Source organism: Rousettus aegyptiacus, unplaced genomic scaffold (assembly GCF_014176215.1).
Source record: "Rousettus aegyptiacus isolate mRouAeg1 unplaced genomic scaffold, mRouAeg1.p scaffold_m13_p_16, whole genome shotgun sequence".
NCBI lineage: Eukaryota > Metazoa > Chordata > Mammalia > Chiroptera > Pteropodidae > Rousettus > Rousettus aegyptiacus.
The window spans coordinates 23435947-23455892 of NW_023416291.1; the positions used below are offsets into that span (position 1 = coordinate 23435947).

The 19946-nt window shown below is 35.2% G+C and overlaps 1 pseudogene; it reads left to right on the forward strand.

Annotated features, from left to right (window-relative positions):
* The first annotated feature begins 17303 nt into the window (after window positions 1–17303).
* Window positions 17304–17422, forward strand: LOC118612651 (annotated as a pseudogene).
* Window positions 17423–19946: the final 2524 nt, after the last annotated feature.

Here is a 19946-nt window from a genome sequence, read left to right on the forward strand (position 1 = left end):
TAGGAGGAAGAAATACCCTGATATCTTTCATCTGCTTGCCCTTCAGTATCCTGTCAGTGTGTTTAGGTTGAGATAGGAGTTGGGAAAATGTAGTTTGCAGGGTCAGCCCCTTGTGATATAGAGCTGAGCAGTGTAATGGAAGGGAATGGACTTGGAAACATAGGCAATGACAGGCATGACATACTTTTGATATTTTCCCTGCTACAATCATATATTTGAGCTTGCTACATAACACCTATTAAAGCTTATTTTTAAGAGACGGGAATACAGGTATCACTCTAAGTCCATAAGAATAAAATGATGTGATTTTCTGGGGTCTAGTTCCACAATAGCTAATGACCCTGCAGTCATTTTGCATGTAACAGCTTATGTTTTTAAGTGTAGAAATGTAGGAATTTATTACTAATTCCTATCGCTAATCCTTAAGATCATTTGTTATATTTGTCTTATACTGTGACTTTAGATATGTACTCAAGAAACACTATCTCACCATCATTGACAGAGGCTATAGAGGATACAATGATATCACAACATGTCGCCTGTCTTATTAAATTCTATCAGATCTTTGGGTTCAACTGCTAAGTTTAAATTTTAAGGGAATAAACTGGTAAATTACTGGATTTAAGGAGCCCTAAAGCAATTGCATTCTAAGCAGTCACCATCATCTAAAATCTAAATGTATAAATTTAAGTAAATTTTTATTTCTTTGCCCTTAAATTCAATTATGTGTGTGATATATATGTATATACATATAAGTGAATTTTAAATGTTTTGCTCCTGTACCTACCAAATAATTTTTTATAACTATGTATCCTTTGTAATCATTGGATAGTAATAGCAAAGGATTTGGAGAAACCTTGAAATTCATGTCTTGAAACAAGAGAATTTTTTTTCTTTGTTCACACAAGAATCCAATGCTGCTATTGAGCAAGCAGCTTTCCATAGAGGGGGTTCTTTCTGGATCCTTCTGCCTCGTATCTATTTTTTTGCAAAAAAAACAACCCCAAACAATCATCTCCAGCTTTGGAATCATTCACTTCCGGCCAGTGGACTGGAGAAGAAAGAAGAGAGGTCAATTTCATTTGCCTGAAAAACACTCAAATATCTTTAATAATCATAATTAATAGTAATCATAATTCTTAAGTCTGATAGATATTATTTTGCACTTTTTCCTCCGTGTCTTTTTTTTTTTTTCAATGTAATGGCAGTACATACATTGAGATAAGCAGGCTTGGGATGAAATACTATACTTGTGATTTGTGGCAGAACTATTCTTAAATGAATCTTTAATGAAGGAAATATTTCTGAGTTGTATCTTTTTGTAGCACCTAAAACCAGTTGAAGCGGGGGAGGGAGAGAGGAAGGAAAGAGGAAGAAAGGAAGGAAGGAAGGAAGAAGGAAGGAAGGAAGGAAGGAAGGAAGGAAGGAAGGAAGGAAGGAAAAAGAAAGAAAGAAAGAATGAAAGAGAAAGAAAGAAAAAGAAGGAAGAAAAGCCAGAACAACGAACCAGAAAAAAGGCAACTCCTCCCCCCCGAGAGGACTTCAACTGGTAGAATGAAGGCAGGAAGAGGATGTCGAAAGAAAAAGGGAAGTGGCAAGAAGAAGCAGGAAGGGAGAGATAAAAATATAATTGCAAAAAAAAACCCCCCAAACAATCATCTCATTGATGGCATAGGAAAGCTACCAGTGCAATCAGAATTTGAGGGACTAAGATGCTGGAGAGAAAATAAACTCGCTAAAATGAGTGTGGTATTTTCGCTATTTTTCCACTGAAGCACAGGTCAATTTTTTAAATCACAGAGATGCTGAAAAACTCAGCAGAGCATGGCCGCTAAGTTGCAGATAAGTAAAATAGAACAGAATTAAAATTACACGGCTGCGGGGAAAAAATGGAGTTTAGGGCTATCAATACTCCAGAATTTGAGAGGCAAAGATTATACAGAGAAAAGAAGTAGAGAAAAGAAAGCCTAAAGATCTGAGCCAGTTTCACCACAAGCCATTCAACAATTCACAAGCAGCTTGGCTTGATTAGCAGACAAACTAAGTATGAAGTGGCTACTAACAGGTTGAAAGCTAAGCATAGCTCTCATCACTATCACATGTGAGGTAGAAAAAAAATCAGAGCCCTTTGCAGTGTCGAGGTAGTAGAAAATCTCTCAGGCTTTCATTTGAGGCCTCCGAAATATTATCTACACTTTATAAGTAAGGGCAAACCAGAAATAGAGACCAAGCCTTACAAACACTAAAACTCAGATGCAAATGAGTTTAATCCCTTATTAAATTTAACTGATGTACTATTATACTACTTGTCTGCCATAAGTTAGTGAAAACCTTCTCTGGAGAAAAGTTATCAGCCAAAGCTTCTGTAATTTTTCATACACAATTTCTAGCATTCGATTAAAAAATTCATAAAATAACCTAAAACAAAAAAAAAGGGAAACAAAACCGCATGAGAAAAATATGGACTTTAGAACAGTCTAACAGGTATTATTAAAGTCCAAGAAAAGAAAAAGAAATCAAGGCAAAAACAAAATTTCAAAGTAATGTTCAAAAATTTTTCAAAAGTAATTTAAGTTTCTGATTTAAGAAATAATACAAATGACAACAAGAAGAAAAGCACATCTTGCCAAATGATAGTAAAAAACATTGAAAACTAGTGATGAAAAAATCTGAAAACAAGCCAGAGGGAAAGAGAAACAAAATGTCTTCAAAGTAGCAAAAATAAAATTGGCAACTGTCTTCTTAACAGAAGCTACATAAGTCAGAAGACAATAAAATAATATTTTAAAGTTCCAAAACAAACAAAAAATCCAGAGTTCTATATAGGCAGTAAAATAAAAGAAAAGACATTCAAAATTGAAAGTGCAATAAAGAAGATATTTTCAGGGGGGAAAAAAACAGAATTTGTCTAAACACATCTACATTCCAAGAAATACAAACAAGGAGTTTTTCAGGCACCAAAAAAGATTCCTAGATGGAGGAAGAGAAATGTAGGGAGGTATAAAAGGTAATGAAAAAGGAAAAACTATGAGGAAATATAAATATTTAGTTTATTAAGCAATGAAAATAATGACTTTTGGGATTAAAAATATATGAAAGCACAAAAGTTAAGGAGTGAATAATTTAAGTGTTCCAAGTTATTTATATTTTCTAGGATTTGGTAAAAATCACTAATTAACATTAGATACTAAGAAATCAAGAATGCTTAGTAAATAATGTATGACTAACAAGCTAATAGAGAAGAAATTTGAATAATAATCATTAGTTGATGAGTCTAAAGGAAAGAAAGAAGAAAAAACAGTACATGTAATGAGAGACCCACTAGAAAACAAATGAGTGCTTGGGTGATAAAATTGTAAATAAAATCATCTTATACCTCTCTTCACAACCCTCGATGGTTTCCCCCTGCAGTTAAAATAAAATCCTGCTGTGCTTTCACCTGGTTTCACTCCCCACCTTTCTGACAGCTCTCTAGGCTCACTGGTTTCTCTGACCCTTAAATGTGTCAAACTTTCTCTCCCTTCTGGACCCTTGCACTCACTCTTCTGCCTACATGGCTCTCTTCCTGTATATTATTGGCTGGGCTCTAATGTTACCTCTTCAGCATGGCCTCCCAAGACCACCACTTTAAATTAACCATTTAGCTATCCCACCTAGGTTATCATATCACCCTTGTTTTTATTTTTACCTTCATATAGTTGATTCTCTGTGAATTTACCTTGGTTGTTTATTTGTTTACTTCATTATGGTTTTTCTACTCTACCACAATATAAGCTCTATAGAAACAGGACTTTGTCTGTTTCTGTTCTCCATCTAATCCCAGTATGTAAAACAGTGCATAGAGCTTAGTGTGCATCAAGTAGATATCATTGAATGAATAAATGAATGAATGAATGAATGAATGAAATACCTGTTAAAGGTCTAAAGCATCCTAAGCTGTCTTAAAAATGTAAGTTCCCCCGAACACCCGAATATTTCCACTCTTTTTTGTGTTAACCAGACAACTTCTATGATATTGTATTTGAGTCTAAGTACATTTTAAGAGGGCTTGGATTCTACCTTAAGTGTAATGAGAGAAGTATACGAAACTGCACATTTTGGAGTGGTTGTAAGGCAGATGGAATAGACACAGTTTTCTCCAGGGACTAGAACTGTGAATAAGCAGAGGTACGAGGGATATAAGGTACCATGAGACTGAGGATACTCCAAATGAAATACGTTTGCCCTTTAAGCAGAAAATGAGTTGCTCACTGAAATGGGTGAGGCCGATAGCCACCTAATAGGGATCTAGTACACAGAATTTCTGCGTAAGTGGGAAGTTGGACCAAAAGAGCTTTAAATCTCTTTGAACTTTGTTTCTACCCTACAATACTACATAATGGTCTTTGCAGTTAAGTTTATACCAAGTGAAACCCACTCATGGTATTACTTTCCTTAATCGTAAAGGGTCATTATGACTTTCATTTGCTATTTTGCTTTTTCCTACTTTTGGTTCATGTCCAGTTTCTCTTATTTTTTATTATCAGAGTATTTTGATAGGAGGATTTCCAGACTGTGTGGCCTTACTTTGTTGCTGCCCCATCTTACAGCAAGCAGGTGCCTGCTTTCAGCTACTGGCAAGGAACTTTTTAAACAAGTCGCAATAGCCATCTAATTTTGGATTGATCCAGGGTCTTTTTTATTCAGATTTTGTGGCAAAGAGCTGACAAAATGTTAGTTGATTAGTGGTCTGCTCCATTCTTTCTGTCCACGGGGATGGAGGTGGGAGATTTTCTTGGTAAAAGAATGTTTCCAGTATAAGTTTTAAGTAAATTTTATCATCTTTACCTGATGACCACTAAAGCGTTACCATAAAACTTCTTTTTTGTTGTCTACTCTTCCTAAATCTTATCAGTGAGAGCATTTCATAAGTTTAGAGGAATCACACGAGCAGACCTTTAGGGTTTTATGGGGGAATGTGCTGCCTTTTGTAAAATTGAGTCGGAATATTGGATTTTTCTAGCCTAGGATGTTTTGTTTTTCCCATTCTTTTTTCTCTGATCCACTTTTACTACCCAAAGTCAAGTTCTTATAACATCTTACATGTGCTAACGTATTTCGATTTTTTCTCATAACTAGTCTCCAGCCTTCAGTGTCTGTCTTTGTCAGTTAACCCTAACTACCATGTTGGTGTAATCTAATACATACTTTTGATCGGGCCATTCCTCATCTCAAAACCTTCAGCTTCCTTATCCAAAGGCTTGAAGTCCAGACTTCCAGACAGACATTCCAGGCCTTTCCCAATCAGATCTCAATTCCCCAGCAGTCCTTATCAAGTAACAGGCTTCTCCACATTCCACCCCGGACTTTTGCTTACTCTATTTTCTTTTTATCTTCATCTGTAGGTCTTCTTGGGAGGGAGTAGAAGAGAGTACAAGGGGGATGAGTAGCTAAAATCCTGTAAATGAAAGAAAATTAAAATCAGGGATGAGGGCAGAGGGTGATGGGCGTTTTTGGGTAAAGACACAAGAAAGGGACTTGAATGAATTTCAGAGAAATATGTTTTTCATATTTAGCCTTGTATAAAAACATAAAGAATAGATTTCTAAATTTAATTGTATGCATACCGAAGTTTGTAATCGTCGATTCAGATTCAATGAAGCAATGATGAATAAATTTTTATGTGATAATCATAGCACCTAAGAAAAGCAGGCCTTCCCATAGTTCCCAGTAGCTCATTGGGACATAGTAAGTGCTTATGACTTGCTGGTTGATTTGAATTGTTTGGGGCGGGGTGGGTGGAGTGGGATTCAGTCAGAATCTAAAAATGTCCATTCATCCCAGGACTTTACCCTGGACAATTCTTTTTTCTTGTGTTTTAAAATATCACATGCCAGGCCCCAGGGTTGTTGGGTCACTGGGTTGCTCTGTCTCCCAGTATCATTTCACACACAGTGCAACAGCAGTGATTGATCTCTGCTTTCCATTACCTTTTTCAACTTATTACAATTTGTGGTGAGTGACTAATGAAGAAGGCTGAACTCCAAACAATTCTGTTTTTTGTCATTGCTATAAAACATTCAAAACTTTAAAAAACAAAACAAAAAACTAAGCAGAATAACACTATTTAGACAGCTGTCCACACACAGAGATACACACACACACAAAACACAACTTGATGAGTAGAAAGCCAGAAAGGATAGAAATGGCAATCTCCGATAAAACTTTGTCTTTTAAGAGTCTACTCTATTTTCTAGGTTTCCAAGACAAAATGCTAGTGTCTTTTTTCATTATCTCCTCTTGGCTACTTAAGCATTTTATAGTGGAGAGAAGAGGCTGAGTCATCACCCAAATAATTTTCAATTGTAAGCTTCCCTGAATCCATCTCTATTGGGGTTTTTCACAATAACATGGAAACAAAAAGTAAATAAAAAGGAAACTAGCCCTTCTTTAAACTCCTCTCATTTAATTTAGATGTAGTCAATCAACTCTGCTGTATTTGAGCTTAGCTGTGACAAAGATAACATCATATTTTAATGATGTTTTAACCTGAATGTAAAACAAAGTTAAAAAAAAACAAACATGAAATACGTTTCTATTCTTCCCTCTCCTACTATCTAAAGATACTAACTTTACTCTTTTTTTTAAATTTTTTTTCAAACTCTACCTTAATTTAGTGCTCTGCTATAGTTGAAAACAGTCCTTTCTCTCAATAGAAGAGAAATTTGCGAGGAAAGTTAATTTTCTTAAAGCTCTTAAACAGGATATTTACTGAGTAAATTTTTAAATTTAATTTAATTTTAAATTAAAATTACATTTAATATAGTAAATTTCAAGACTATCAAGAACTCTACCTTCAATTACTCATACATTTATTGAATAGCCATCTTGTTTCAAGGAGCAGAAGATGGTCACATAACTATCTTTAAGGAGCTTGAAATCATGTTTGGGGAACAACCATGTAGAGGGAAAACAGTCACCATTCCATGTTATAAAGAATGTAATAGATTTATCCATGAGGTTGAATGGGAAGTTACTATGGAAACTCTGCTTGAGGGGGTCAGGGAAGAAGATTTCATAAAAAAGGAGACACTTGAGCCCAGCCTTGAAAGATTTTTAAGAGTGTGGGAAGATGTTTCACAGAGAGGAAAACGGTATAATTAGTCCAACAAATTATAATCCGTTCCCTATGGGCTCAGCATAGAACTTAGGGTTGAAACCTGTATGACACATCCTGCATGTCGTTTTAAGAAGTTTGCACTTTATGTTGGTGACAGGAGACCTTCAATGGTTGTTAATATGAAGTAATATGAACAGGTTTGTGTTTGAGAAGATAATCTTGAGGTGGATTCAGAATGGAATAGGGTAGGGCTGGCCTGAAAGTCTGGATATCTAAGTGAGGAAATATTACAAAATTCTGAAGGAGAGAGGATAGAGTCCTCATTAAATGCAGTAACGATGGGGATGTAGAGGTGAACACAGACGGAGCATAGTTGGGATCAGAATCAGCAGTCACAGGGAAAGGAAGTAGAGCAACTCACAGGTGTTCTAGACGCCACGTACAAAGTTTTAAAAAGCATCAGCAGGATCACAGATAATATTTCTGGAGGGCTTACCCTGTCCCAGACACCATGAACTTCCTTTCAAATCCTGCTGCAATCTTATAAGACAGATACCATTATTATCCCAATACTGGAAAATAAATGAAGTTTAAACAACCTTGGGGAGATTATTGAAACGTATCTCTAAATCCAGTAACCTTGAACTAGAATCATTCTTTTCAAAAAATGTTGGAGCTTATTATTTATTTTCTTCATATCTACATGAGGCAGGCATCAAATATGAAATCCATTTTATTTTAATAAATGAGTAAGTTGACAGATCTGGAAAATAATGATGGCAGCTCAGGAATGAAACTCTGGGTGTCATCATGCCCATGGTGGAGGGCTTTTTCTGGTTCTCCTAGAATGACTATTTTTAGAGGAGATATTATCTCCAGTTTGTATTCCACAAATTACATTTCTACAGAAGAGATTCCAGAAAAAAACAAAACAAAATAAATCAGTAAAACTCGGGCTCTTTATTACAAGTGAAAGAAATTATAAGGACAACAAGGTGTCTTACAGAAATGCATCTAGTGGCAAAACAACTGGATCCTGGACCTCCGAAAGTATCAGCACTGCCGTTTCTTGTCATTTATTTGAATTTTCTCTTCGTGGACTCCGATTCCCCCACATCCTAAAGATGTGCAGGTCACGTCAACTGGCATGTTCACATCGTCCCAGTCTGAGTGAATATGAGGGTGGTGTGTATGTGCCCAGCAATGGAAGGGCATCCTGCCCAAGGAGGGTGCCCACCTCATGCCCTGAGCTGCCAGGATAGGATCCAGCCATCCGTGACCCTGAACTGTAGTAATGAAGTTGGAAAATGCTGATTTCGCTTGCTTTTATTAATCTTTCTTAAATGTATGTACTGCACACATTTATGTCAATGTTTAGTATTAAAAGTGTTTTAGGCTTTTATTTAGAAGTTTGATAATGTTTTTGTGATTAGAGATATATTAGAAATTTAACTCTTGCTTTTATCAACTAGCCTATGGTAAAGTTGGTTTTTATATCCATTGTTTTGCTTCAAGTTGCAGTCTCCAAGAATCTTTCAATGGTGTTAAGTGAGGACTGACTTTAACAAAGTATTAATCTGATGTGCTTGATCATCACTATAGTTCATTTTAAACCTTACGAGACAATTTTGTTACTCAAATAAGAACTGGTATTGCCACCTCAGCATCTAAAAAATCGCTGTTGACCTGATTTGGAGCCAACATGAAAGACCTGAGACAGTAGACGTTCAAGTCGATACTGCTCCTGCCAGTGACACCAGGTTGAAGACATTGTTTAATATTTCTATCTGATCTGAATAAATGTAATTTGCCACATGAGACTTTAGCTAACATTTTCACCCCTTAATCGGTTTTGTACTTTTTAAAAATAGTTTCTTTTGAGATTTAACATCTATTGGAGCTTTATATCTTTTATGACTTTGACTTGAATACCATGCTAATGACTGATTTCTGGTTTCTGTATACAGAATAAAATATACAGCCACTAATTGCTCCCATACTTCTACCTTTGTATCTACACTCATGGGATGCTAAAAGATATTGACTTTTATTCTAAAACTTTTAAAAAGAATCCAGGTGACCGCTCCCCTTGGATATGAGTCAAGTAACACATTTTCCTCGTTGCTACTGGCAGCCATTTTGTGACTGTGATGAAAGCCAACCTGGGGATGAAGCCAGAATCTGGAGGAGGCATAGCCAAGAGAATCACAGAACATGGGGAGACTGCCTTAATCAAAACATATCTGGACTTGTTGGATATGTGAGCCAATCAATCTGGTTTATTATTTATTCTAATTTGAGTGGAAGGTCTGTCATTTGCAACAAAAAAATCCCAACTAATATATAAAGCGTCTGGGAAGGTGGACTTATCCAGGAAATGAATATAAGAACATAGTGAAAGTTAAATTGATCATTACTTTTTATTTTCATTCACGGTAGCATTTCACAGATTCAAGAATATTGAATGGAAAAACCAGGAAGATAATTAGAGCTAAGCATGCTTTGATATTGTATATATGTAGTCATCAATCAAGTGCTTTTTTATAAATGTTTGATGTCAACTTTGAAAGTCCTGTTCAAAAACTATGCCCAGAAAGGAAATTGATCCATTTGGGGGTTGTTTAATCTAAAATTTTCTCTCTGCTAATGAGCTGCCCTATTACACAAAATAACCAACATTAGATATGCTAATAAGATAAGGCTTTGAAAGATCTTAATAATCAAAGTTATAATCTTAGATGGGCAAAGACAGAACAATCATTTATTCTTAAACAAATTACCAGGCATTAGTTTAACAGATTAATCCTCAGAAAATGGAATACAAACTTTATTAGGTGAAGGAAAGGCATGGGAGAAAGAGTTCTGGACCACGAAAACCTCCAGAAGAAGGCAAATCTGAGTGGAGATCGTAAGAACGGCTTAGGGTGAGGAAAAAGGAGTAAAGTAATAAACATTATTCAGAAACTAACCTCACTCACTTTAATTTCCTCCAGAGCCAGTCAATGTAGGGAATGTTGAGAAATCACATTTTAACTTTTGGGCTTCTTATTACGCCGACACCAACAATTGACAAAGAACACAACCTCTAAACTAGAAGAGAGTCCAAGCCAGAAACTTGTCATAAACAAACTGAATAGGTGCCACATTTTAAACCTTGTAATTTGCCTTCCTAATCCCTTTCCCTACCCTCCTCCTTCTATCATACTATCTTGTCAGTCGATGGGTTTCTTAGCAATCTGTCCCTACAAGATATTCGCATGACCTCTCTGCTGCATTTTCCATCCAAAATGGAAATGAACCAGCTTTGTGAAAAATTTCTACTTGTCTCACTGCAAGGAAGCAGTGATTAACTATTAGAATTGCATCCAGATATAACTAAAGTTGGTTCAGCTCTTATTTAATAAACTTCACATTTCTAAAAGAAATGGGGTCCTTTTTTCCCCTTCCATTCTGTTATCTATGAACTACAGCTTTATTTTTTTTTCTAACATAGCGAATAAAAGGTAATTTGGTTTTAGGGAGGTTTCCAAATATTTGAAAGAAAAAGCTTTATAAAATCACCTTGGGAAAAATGTTTTTTTCCTAAAAAAATTAAAATCTTAAAATGTTTAAATTTTTTTTTCTAACATAGAGAGAGGAAAGGTATTATATTAAGATGTAAAACTACCACTTGACCATTTGGTTTTGAGTTAACATTTTATAAAAATTTATAATATTAACAAAACTCCTTAGTGTGCAAAATTACAATATTAAGAAAAACTAATGCCACGTATGATCATTTTGAAGTGAAAAATTCTGATCTATTTATCTGGTTACGATCTACTTTCAGGTAAAAAACAAACAAACAAACAAACAAACAAACAAACACCATTCAAGCCTCATTTGAGCCATGGTACTGTGGGGGTTTACAATGAGCCACCCCAAGATGTGCCTCAGTAATATGAGGATTATTCTTGGATAAAGGCAATTGTGGGCTCAAGAGAAAATATTGTTGCTCTGCCCCCTTGTCTATCTAGAAGAATTGGAATGAGGAGCCTTGCCCTAAATAAGAGATTAACAGAGAGAATCTTTTTTGACATACCTATATGGCAAGAGGACTACCAATTACTAAACATATGATCTCCTTGCGATGATCTTCTGAAGCCCCAGGTACCTGACCTCATCCCTAGCCCAGAATGTCATGTATACCCAATTTCCCTTTCTGTCTCAGAACCTCTCATGTGTGTAAGGTCTCTGACTTTCTCGAGTATGTAGAATTCTTGTGCACACAAAAAAATTAAATTTGATTTTTCTATTGTTAATATGTATCTGGATTTGATTATCCAGCCAGTCAAAAAAACCAGAGGAGAAAAAAAAGAAGGATTTTTTTTCCCCATCCCCATAGTACCGATTTACCAGTAGATTAATACCAAATATTCCTAGTTTTGAGATTCTAACCTTTTGCTTTTATTTTGTTTAATCAGGAAATTTGAAGATTACATTATTTATTTTAGGCTTCTAAGTTTCACATAAACTCATTTATCAGCAACCTGTCTTCCTTCATAGGGTTCTGGCAGAAGTAGACCAAACCTGGTGAAATATTAAAATTTATCAAATCACAGAATATACAATGTCTTAATTTTCCTCATTACCTCCCATTCCACACATCCACTCCCACCCTAGAAATCAATAATGTAATCCAGAAAGGAAACTTGGAGTCACTATATCAAATGGACTGTAGCAGAGAATCCTAGACTCAGAAGACAGATCAATTTAAATTTGTTTATAAACCTCTAAAAAAAACATTTAGAAGTATAATGCCAAAAAATTAAAATTCAGTAAATCTACTTGCACACTATTCTCACTATGGCCCTCATAACCCACTGATAATTATACTTCATTCTTACAGCTGAATCTGAGTTCTATTTCTGGAAAATTTGTGAAGTACTTATCAGAAAGAACTTTTAAAAATGGCATCGGGCAAACTCAGGAACTTATTTTTTAATTCCTTCTGAAGCTTTCTACCTCAAAGACAGAAGCTCTGTCTAAATGATAGCTTTGGAATATGGCTATATTTGCTAACAATCTTTTTTTTAAGTTGCTTGGGGTGACATTGGTTAATAACATTATATAAGTTTCAGGTGTGCATCTTTATAATACATCATCTGTACATTCCATTGTGTATTCACCATCCAAATTCTAGTTAAAATCTTAAAGAAATAAATTCTCAGTGTATTTTCTAATCTTCCATGTACTAGCATACTTCCAAGAGGAAAACCAACCAAAACAAAACTACAGAAGTCACCAGATTCTATGTGGAAAAAATACTGAATATACTTATATTTTATAAAACCAATATTTTCAACATTAAAGGATTCACCACAATTTATTGTTGTTACCTTTCTAGCTACCCAAGCATCCGTAAACAACTTTTAAATCTAAAAAAAAAAAAAAAAAAAAAAAATTATAACTAGTTTATGTGGCTCAACTACAAGGTTTAGATTTTGAATGTAAGTATAAGAGAAATAAAGTAGAGTCACGATTTTTTATTTTCCTACTTTGGATGACCCATGGACCTACCTTCTTCTACTTCTTCTCTGTCTCTCCCACACATTTTTAGGGAAATGGACCAAAACATTCATTAAACATTGGTGAAAATCAAGCTCCAGAGGAAATATTTTGGGATCATAGCAGTGGGTTTTATTTTCTTATTCTAGTAATAATAATGATAATATCTTGAGTTTAAAAGTCTTTCTTTTAAATCATTTCTGCATATTGTTTTTGTTTTTATTGTTAATAGATTACCCAATGTTCCCATGACATACTTAAAGCCACCTGACTAGAGGAAAGGCTAGAACCTAAGCCTCCCCGTAACGTCTAATGTTCATTCCACTAAATTACATACTGGCCAATTCATAAAGTAAAGTACCGACCTCAGCAACAGAGTTCAAAGGCCTCTGAATAACAGCAGAAGGTCGCACCAATTAAGGTTACTTTCCCTCTGAGAGTGATCTTTTTCTTTGTGATAGGGATAATTTTGATTTCAAAAATCAGATTCTTGCTTTTCCTTTCCATAATTATTACCTAAGGAAAGAACTGTTTGACCTGTTGTCTCTTGGTCTAACTATATATACTATATATACTTTTTTAGAAAGATGAAGTCAAGCGGCTTTAAAAATACTAAACTTTATACTGGAAAGAAAGTTTTAATTTTTAGGAGTTATGGAGTTTTACGCAAGTATAAATCAAATTTATTCCAAATAGTATATGTCTAGATGTTGACAAATGTCTGACTTACATAAACCTTCCTGGTTAACTTGCTTATTCATACAGTTTCTTTTTTCTTTTAGTTTTAACTTTAAATATGTTTTTTGTTTATGATAATTTGTAACAAAGACTCTAGGACATAAGCTATTTGTAAATATGTTGAATTTGAGATTACCTCAGGAGCTAGAGATACATATAATTTAGACTGTAGTAAATCATATAAACATTTCAGTCTTTGTTTAAAAGAAATAATTTTTATTATATGCCTTTTTTTTTTCTGGGCAAAGTGTCTGTACTTGCCCTGTTTTCTTCTGTTTTATCAATCTTCTTTATTTACATAACAGTTTCCTTTAACTTATAACTTTCAGTTGACTTGACAGGAATCTGTTTCTTTCTGAATCAGAAAAAAATATGTATGCCATGTGTTGCTGTTGTTGTTGTTGTTCTTGTTGTTCTTCCTCCTCCTCCTCCTCCTCCTCCTCCTCCTCCTCCTCCTCCTCCTCCTCCTCCTCCTCCTCCTCCTCTTCTTCTTCTTCTTCTTCTTCTTCTTCTTCTTCTTCTTCTTCTTCTGTAATCAAACCATCTAGACATCTGGAAGCAGGGTCCAAACCTGTCAGCCTCTTATGATATACAGCAAATATGCATTATTCTACTAAGGAAACTAAAACAGAGGTGTTCTTTCTTCACCTCCCTACCTCATGGAAAGAAGTTTAATTGATGGGGATTTCTGTGAAGAGTAGTCTATACCAAAGAGGAAGGGTATAGCAATTTCTTTAAAAACAAACAAACAAACAAACGAATAAACACCCAGAGTTTCAACAAACACTTCCCAGATTTTAGAAAGTCTGTTGCCAAAATATTCTCAACAGAAGGCAGGTAGGAAGAAAACAACAGTGTGTTGTTCTCAGCCTCTCAGCCAAGTTTTTACTCTAAGACTTCTTAAACAAGGAGTGTTTACAGCACAGAATGAGCTTTGTCAGGTGGCGTGTTAAGTGTAATCATACGTAGCTGGAGTGTTCCACTTTCTAACTTACCCTCTCACAATAACAAGGTCTCCAGTGTGGTGCCTCTGAACAATTAAGAGCAATAGATAGACACTGCAAAGTTAATAAGATTTAACCTATTTCTGCGTTCTCAGTCAGCTATTATTACATAACTGAAAAGAATGCATTCCTGGGTAATCCTGAGGCTTAAAGGGACACAATATACATTACTTGTTTGGCTCACAAAATTCACAGCTCAATTATCGAAGTAGCGAAGAATTGGTAATAGGAGCTGGACTAGTTAGTGCCTTTCTTTCTTACTTCTAACATCAAATTATTCTCTACTAAATAATTACATATAACATTAAAAACAGCATTTTTAATATAAAGCTAATGCCTTCAGCTCACCAACAATATTTTCATGAACAGTGATTTGACTACATAACAGTCTTCTAAAAAATGCCATTAACCCCAATTTATCTGGACAATTCTATGATTCGCAGAGTTGACTCAGAATTTATATTCTGGTCTATGCCCTGTCACTTGTACAGAATGATAGTAAATTCCAAAACATTCCTCGAAGATGTTATCTTACATTTATTAAACTCTCTGTGAACTAATGTTCCATCTTTTCCCACGTTTCACCTTGAAAAACATTTTGGCTTCTTTTTCACCCCAACTCTGACCACCAGCCCCAAATCATTTCTAGGATCAAAGATGTATTTGAGATTTTCTGTGGCCTATTCTATACATTTATTGATTGTATGTCACCTTTCACTTGTGAGAGGCCTGCAGGCTGCAGCTCATGCTACAAAAACAAGACCCAGGTTTAGGAGAGCTTGTATACATGCTAAACTTTTTCTCGTCAATATTTATGAAACCCCCTCATTGTCTGAATGACAGGTTAAGTCTTGTAGATCACTGAGATTTTAGACTCAGTCTAGATTTCTAGAACTTGTAAGCAATTTTGAGAGAGCAATTTCAAACCTTTGCTCTAAGAAAGTACAAACAGAATTTCCCATTATGGCTGTTCCTACATGAGTCTTTAAAGAACAAAGCCAACAGATTTTCACCAGGCTCAAAGAAAATATCGGTCCTTTTCAAAATCCATCATAGTTCCTTTATAGCTCATATCTTTTCATTGGCAAAATTCTCTGAATTATACTTGGAACTTCTGTAGACAGACTTTTAAATCACAGGTTGATGTTTTTTAATTTAAATGAAAACTTCTCATCTATGCTAGAGAACAAAATTTGCCATTATGGTTGGATCTTTGCACCCCAAAATAAACTTTAAGCCACACCTTTCTTTAAAGTTTGACAAAAGGAGGCAGCCAGATTTGGAAAGTTATGAATTCTGTGATGGAACTTGATTCATGGCTTCTAATAAAGATAATTTAAGGCTCTTGCCAAGTTCAGCAACAAGGCTCGCCAGAACATAGAATCTCAAGTAAGCCTCTTTAATCTTGTGTGAAAAGGGAAAACAGGCCCAACAGCAGCAGGGCTGGATAGGAGCCTGTCTCTGTATCACCTTCCCCAGTAAAGGTCAGCTCTACCACCAAGAAATAACACATCAATAACCCCTGGCGATGTTCAGAGCCATCAGCTAAAAGAGGGGGCTTCTATCTATCTACACAGAAAAACTCTCTATGTATTTTATCCACTTAATACATTTGTTTTTTCCATTAAACAGAGGCAGTTTTTGGTTATTCAACTTAATTGGGGTGGGAAGAAGTCAGGGAGGAGACAAGACCAATCAAAGTGACAGGCAATAAAAGAAGTCAACTGTGTTTGACTTTGTTTTTGTACTTGCAATGAAATATGGGTGTGTCTGGCATTCTGGGAATTTGCATTTCAGACAAAGCAATATAATGAGACCACAGAGACCTGACTCAGAAAAGCTGAAAAATAGTTTCAGCTCTTCATCAGTTCAATGTTTGATGATCCTCAGTCACTCCTGGGGATGGACACCTCCACTTCTCTAATATGACCTGGCTTAGGTAAGTGGAATGGTGCATTCTTTGTTTCCCGACCAGAAAACAAAAACACAATTTTCCAAGGAATGATGATGTAAAACTTGAGCTCTAGATTTTCCTGTTCCCTAAGGAAATCAGTGGATTAAAGTTACTTGCTTCTTAGGAAATTGTAACTAATCACATGTTTCAGAGATATTTAGCTCAATGCACTTGATAATTACATGCATTTTGCAAAGCAAGATCATTTCTGAAATTTTTAGTTACTTTATTTTACACACACGCACACACATACATATCCCACATGCCTGAGACTGAGAAATGAGACAAACATTTAGGTAGTGATGCAGAGAAAAAGAAATCCATGAAATACCAGAGGGAGATATTTTCTCTAGCAATAAAATAGTGAGAGACCATGCCAGAACATCTTTCACCTGGAAGAGAAAACTCTCCCCAATGATGGGTCAGGGATATTATAAGACAAAGAACATTTCAAAATGTATTTAACCAACGCATTCTTCCATTTTCAAAGAGGTAAACATTTATATACTTGGCAGGTAGGATAAACTAAACAGTCACTTGCAGAGATACTGCAATTTCTGTGGCCGTTTGAAAAAAAAGTTTTAGTACGTGATTTTGATGTTTTACAATAATTCCTTTAATGCCAAATCCTTTGAATTACCATTTGTGATGAACCAAACAGAGTGTACTGATGCCTTAAGGCTTGGAAAATTGTTCACCAGAAAATGTTTCATTTTAGTCAGAATTGTCTCGGGAGGACAGCTGTCTCTAAACAATACTAATTCTGGGACTCAGCTAACATATTGGAATGGAAAGTTCTGCTTTATCGCCAAGTTTCAGAGATGTTTGCATAATATCTAGATGGTTGAAATATATACATGACAAATCGAAGTAACAATGTCAATTATACAAGTTAAATTCTTAAAGGTGTCAGAATTAAATTAAAAATAAAAATTTCATTCTTTTCTAAAATGAAAGTGGAGTCTATGGCCATGCCACCCTGAACAAGCCTGATTCCGTCTGATCTCGGAAGCCAAGCACGGTGGGGCCTAGTTAGTACTTGGATGGAAGACCACCTGCAAAGACCAGGTGCTGTAGGCATAAAAAATAAAATAAAAAAGAAGAGATTGTAAACTGACAAGGTCCTCGCAATCTGTGAGGTCAAAGAAGGGTTGCCTTGCTTAAAAAAATAATAATAATAAAATAAAATTAAAGTGGAAAATTGACATTATTTCTTATTTTACCAATCAATGCAAAAGCAAGCAATATAAAGTGTTAAATAGGTAGACCCTATTAATTTTATATTTCATACTTTTAACTAACATCTTTATTGTAAGGAATAGTATATGTTAAGTACTCATGAGATTATCAGTAAAATTCAGTTTGGCATTTTTACTCAATGTGAAAAAATTTTGTTCTGAAAAAACAGGTCATCGACAACAGAAATGGGGAAATATAATTGCATATTCATAAGCCAACATTAGGAAATAAACAAAAAGAAATCCAAATGCTCTTTGACATAGTTGGCATAAATAATTCCTAAAACATGAGTCGTAAATACAAAGTCAAAATAGATGAGAGAGTTTGTAAAGACCAATATTTCTCTGTAATCCATTTAGGACTTACTGTGATAGACATTAAAGAAACATCTTATATAATAAAAAGGAAGAAAATGATTGTTATTTTTTGAAGATTTGATCTTAGCCATCCAAAAGATGATGCACAAACAGCAGAATATACGCCATCTATATTTTTAGAAGGTAACTGGCTTAGACGATTCTTTCTTATATCCTTCAGCATCATTATTTTGGAATAGTTGCATTTAAACTACAAATTTACACAGTAATCAGGCAATTAGAGCCATACATAATTTCAAATGACTTATTCGAGACTTTTAAAATTTCTTATAAGGCTTTCAGCAGGTTCACCTTGCCCATTAAACTTTGTACATATAAAAAAAAAAAAAAAGGTTGCGTGCAGAAGTAAGAGATCAGAAGTACGAGAAAGATTCCAGTGTTCCATTTCTGCCTTGGTGATAGGGGAGCCAATTGTTGAGAAATGTAGGCAGGCTCTAGATACATAGAAGAGTCCTTGAGTGACAGCCAGCAGAGAGTTGGTAACCTCAGTCCTATAACCACAAGGAACTGAATTCCGCCAACAAAAAGAATGAACTTGGAAAGTGAGCTTCCCCCCCTCCCCCCGAACCTCCAGATGACATCTCAGCCCAGTCCACACCTTGATTTCAGCCATATGATACCCTGAGAAGGGAATCTGGTCGTACCATGCTGCACACTCAGCTTGCAGAACCGTGCCGACTGGGGTCTTTCTACTCCGATATTGCCCGGGGGAATCACAAATGAAAGGTGAAATACTGACGCATGTTCATTAAGTTTGCAAACGGATTTGGTGCTTCAAGTATTAAATTGAAATTGGTGAGAGAAAATTAAAATGAAATAAGAATTGCACAATAGAGCTAAGAAGAAAAAAATACAGTAGAACTAAAAAACAAGGAATAAGCTATGGATGAGTGAGCATGACTGAAAGGACCTGGGGATGAACCAGATTTTTATAGTCTTCAGAAATTAGTGGTGCTACTTCCTTTTAAAGTTAATAGTGTTATTAGTCCACTATTAGTAAAAGTTTTATATTTAAAATTGTTTGTGGCATATACAAACTGTAATTTTTCACTCGCTAACAATCAGACTCTGGGTCTAATTCAAATATTTTCAAAGTTAGAGAAATGAAATTTGAAATATTAGGTTTAATCATGTGAAACTGTGCACAAATAATCATTTTTGATTTACAAAAAATGACAGTTTCATCTGGTTCAACTTAATAGATTGTTAAGAGAATATTAAAAACATGGCACGACTATAGCCACACAATCTTGGTGAATAAAAAATGAATAGTGACTGAGTAACGGGTAGGCCTTTTCATTGAGGACAATAAGGGAAAAACTGGGCTTAGCCTTTGAGAAAGTACATTTATAATTTATTTTTATAGTAAAGAATATCTCTCTCAGAGTGAGAGAGCTAATTACTGTAATTGGTTACAGTTTTCGAAGGTTTGAGGCATGATTGACTATTTTTGTGTGACAACGGAATATTTTAAAGTAAAGAATATTCATTTTTACTTAAAAAAGTAAAATTACATGGTAGGGGCATGCATTATATGACAACGTGAGAAGACGAACCAGAGAGAAGGTACTACGTCTCGCAGAACTTGCTCTAAGCTCCTCTGGTGTCCTTTGGTATCTCGGTGCCATTTTTATTGACCCCGCCTAGATTTTGTGGTAAGTCATGTCAATGATGTCCAAAAAATTGCCTTAAAATCATTTGTGTCCTTAACATTTTGTCATACCAACAATGATAATTCCTCATCTTGAACTAATCCTGTGGTTTCTGTCATTCTCACACCCATTTCTGCTGATTGTGCCCATTCAGAGAACGTGCCAAGTAAATTCAACTTGGCTTGAACTAGTTAGCAATCTTTTTCTTCACTATTTCTTCTAGAGGTTAGTTTAAATCATTTCCATTTTTCTCCCTAATACTTTCTCTACATCCAAACCCAGAGGCTATATCACTGAAAAGATTTAAGCAATTAACAGTAAACATTGACCTCTTTT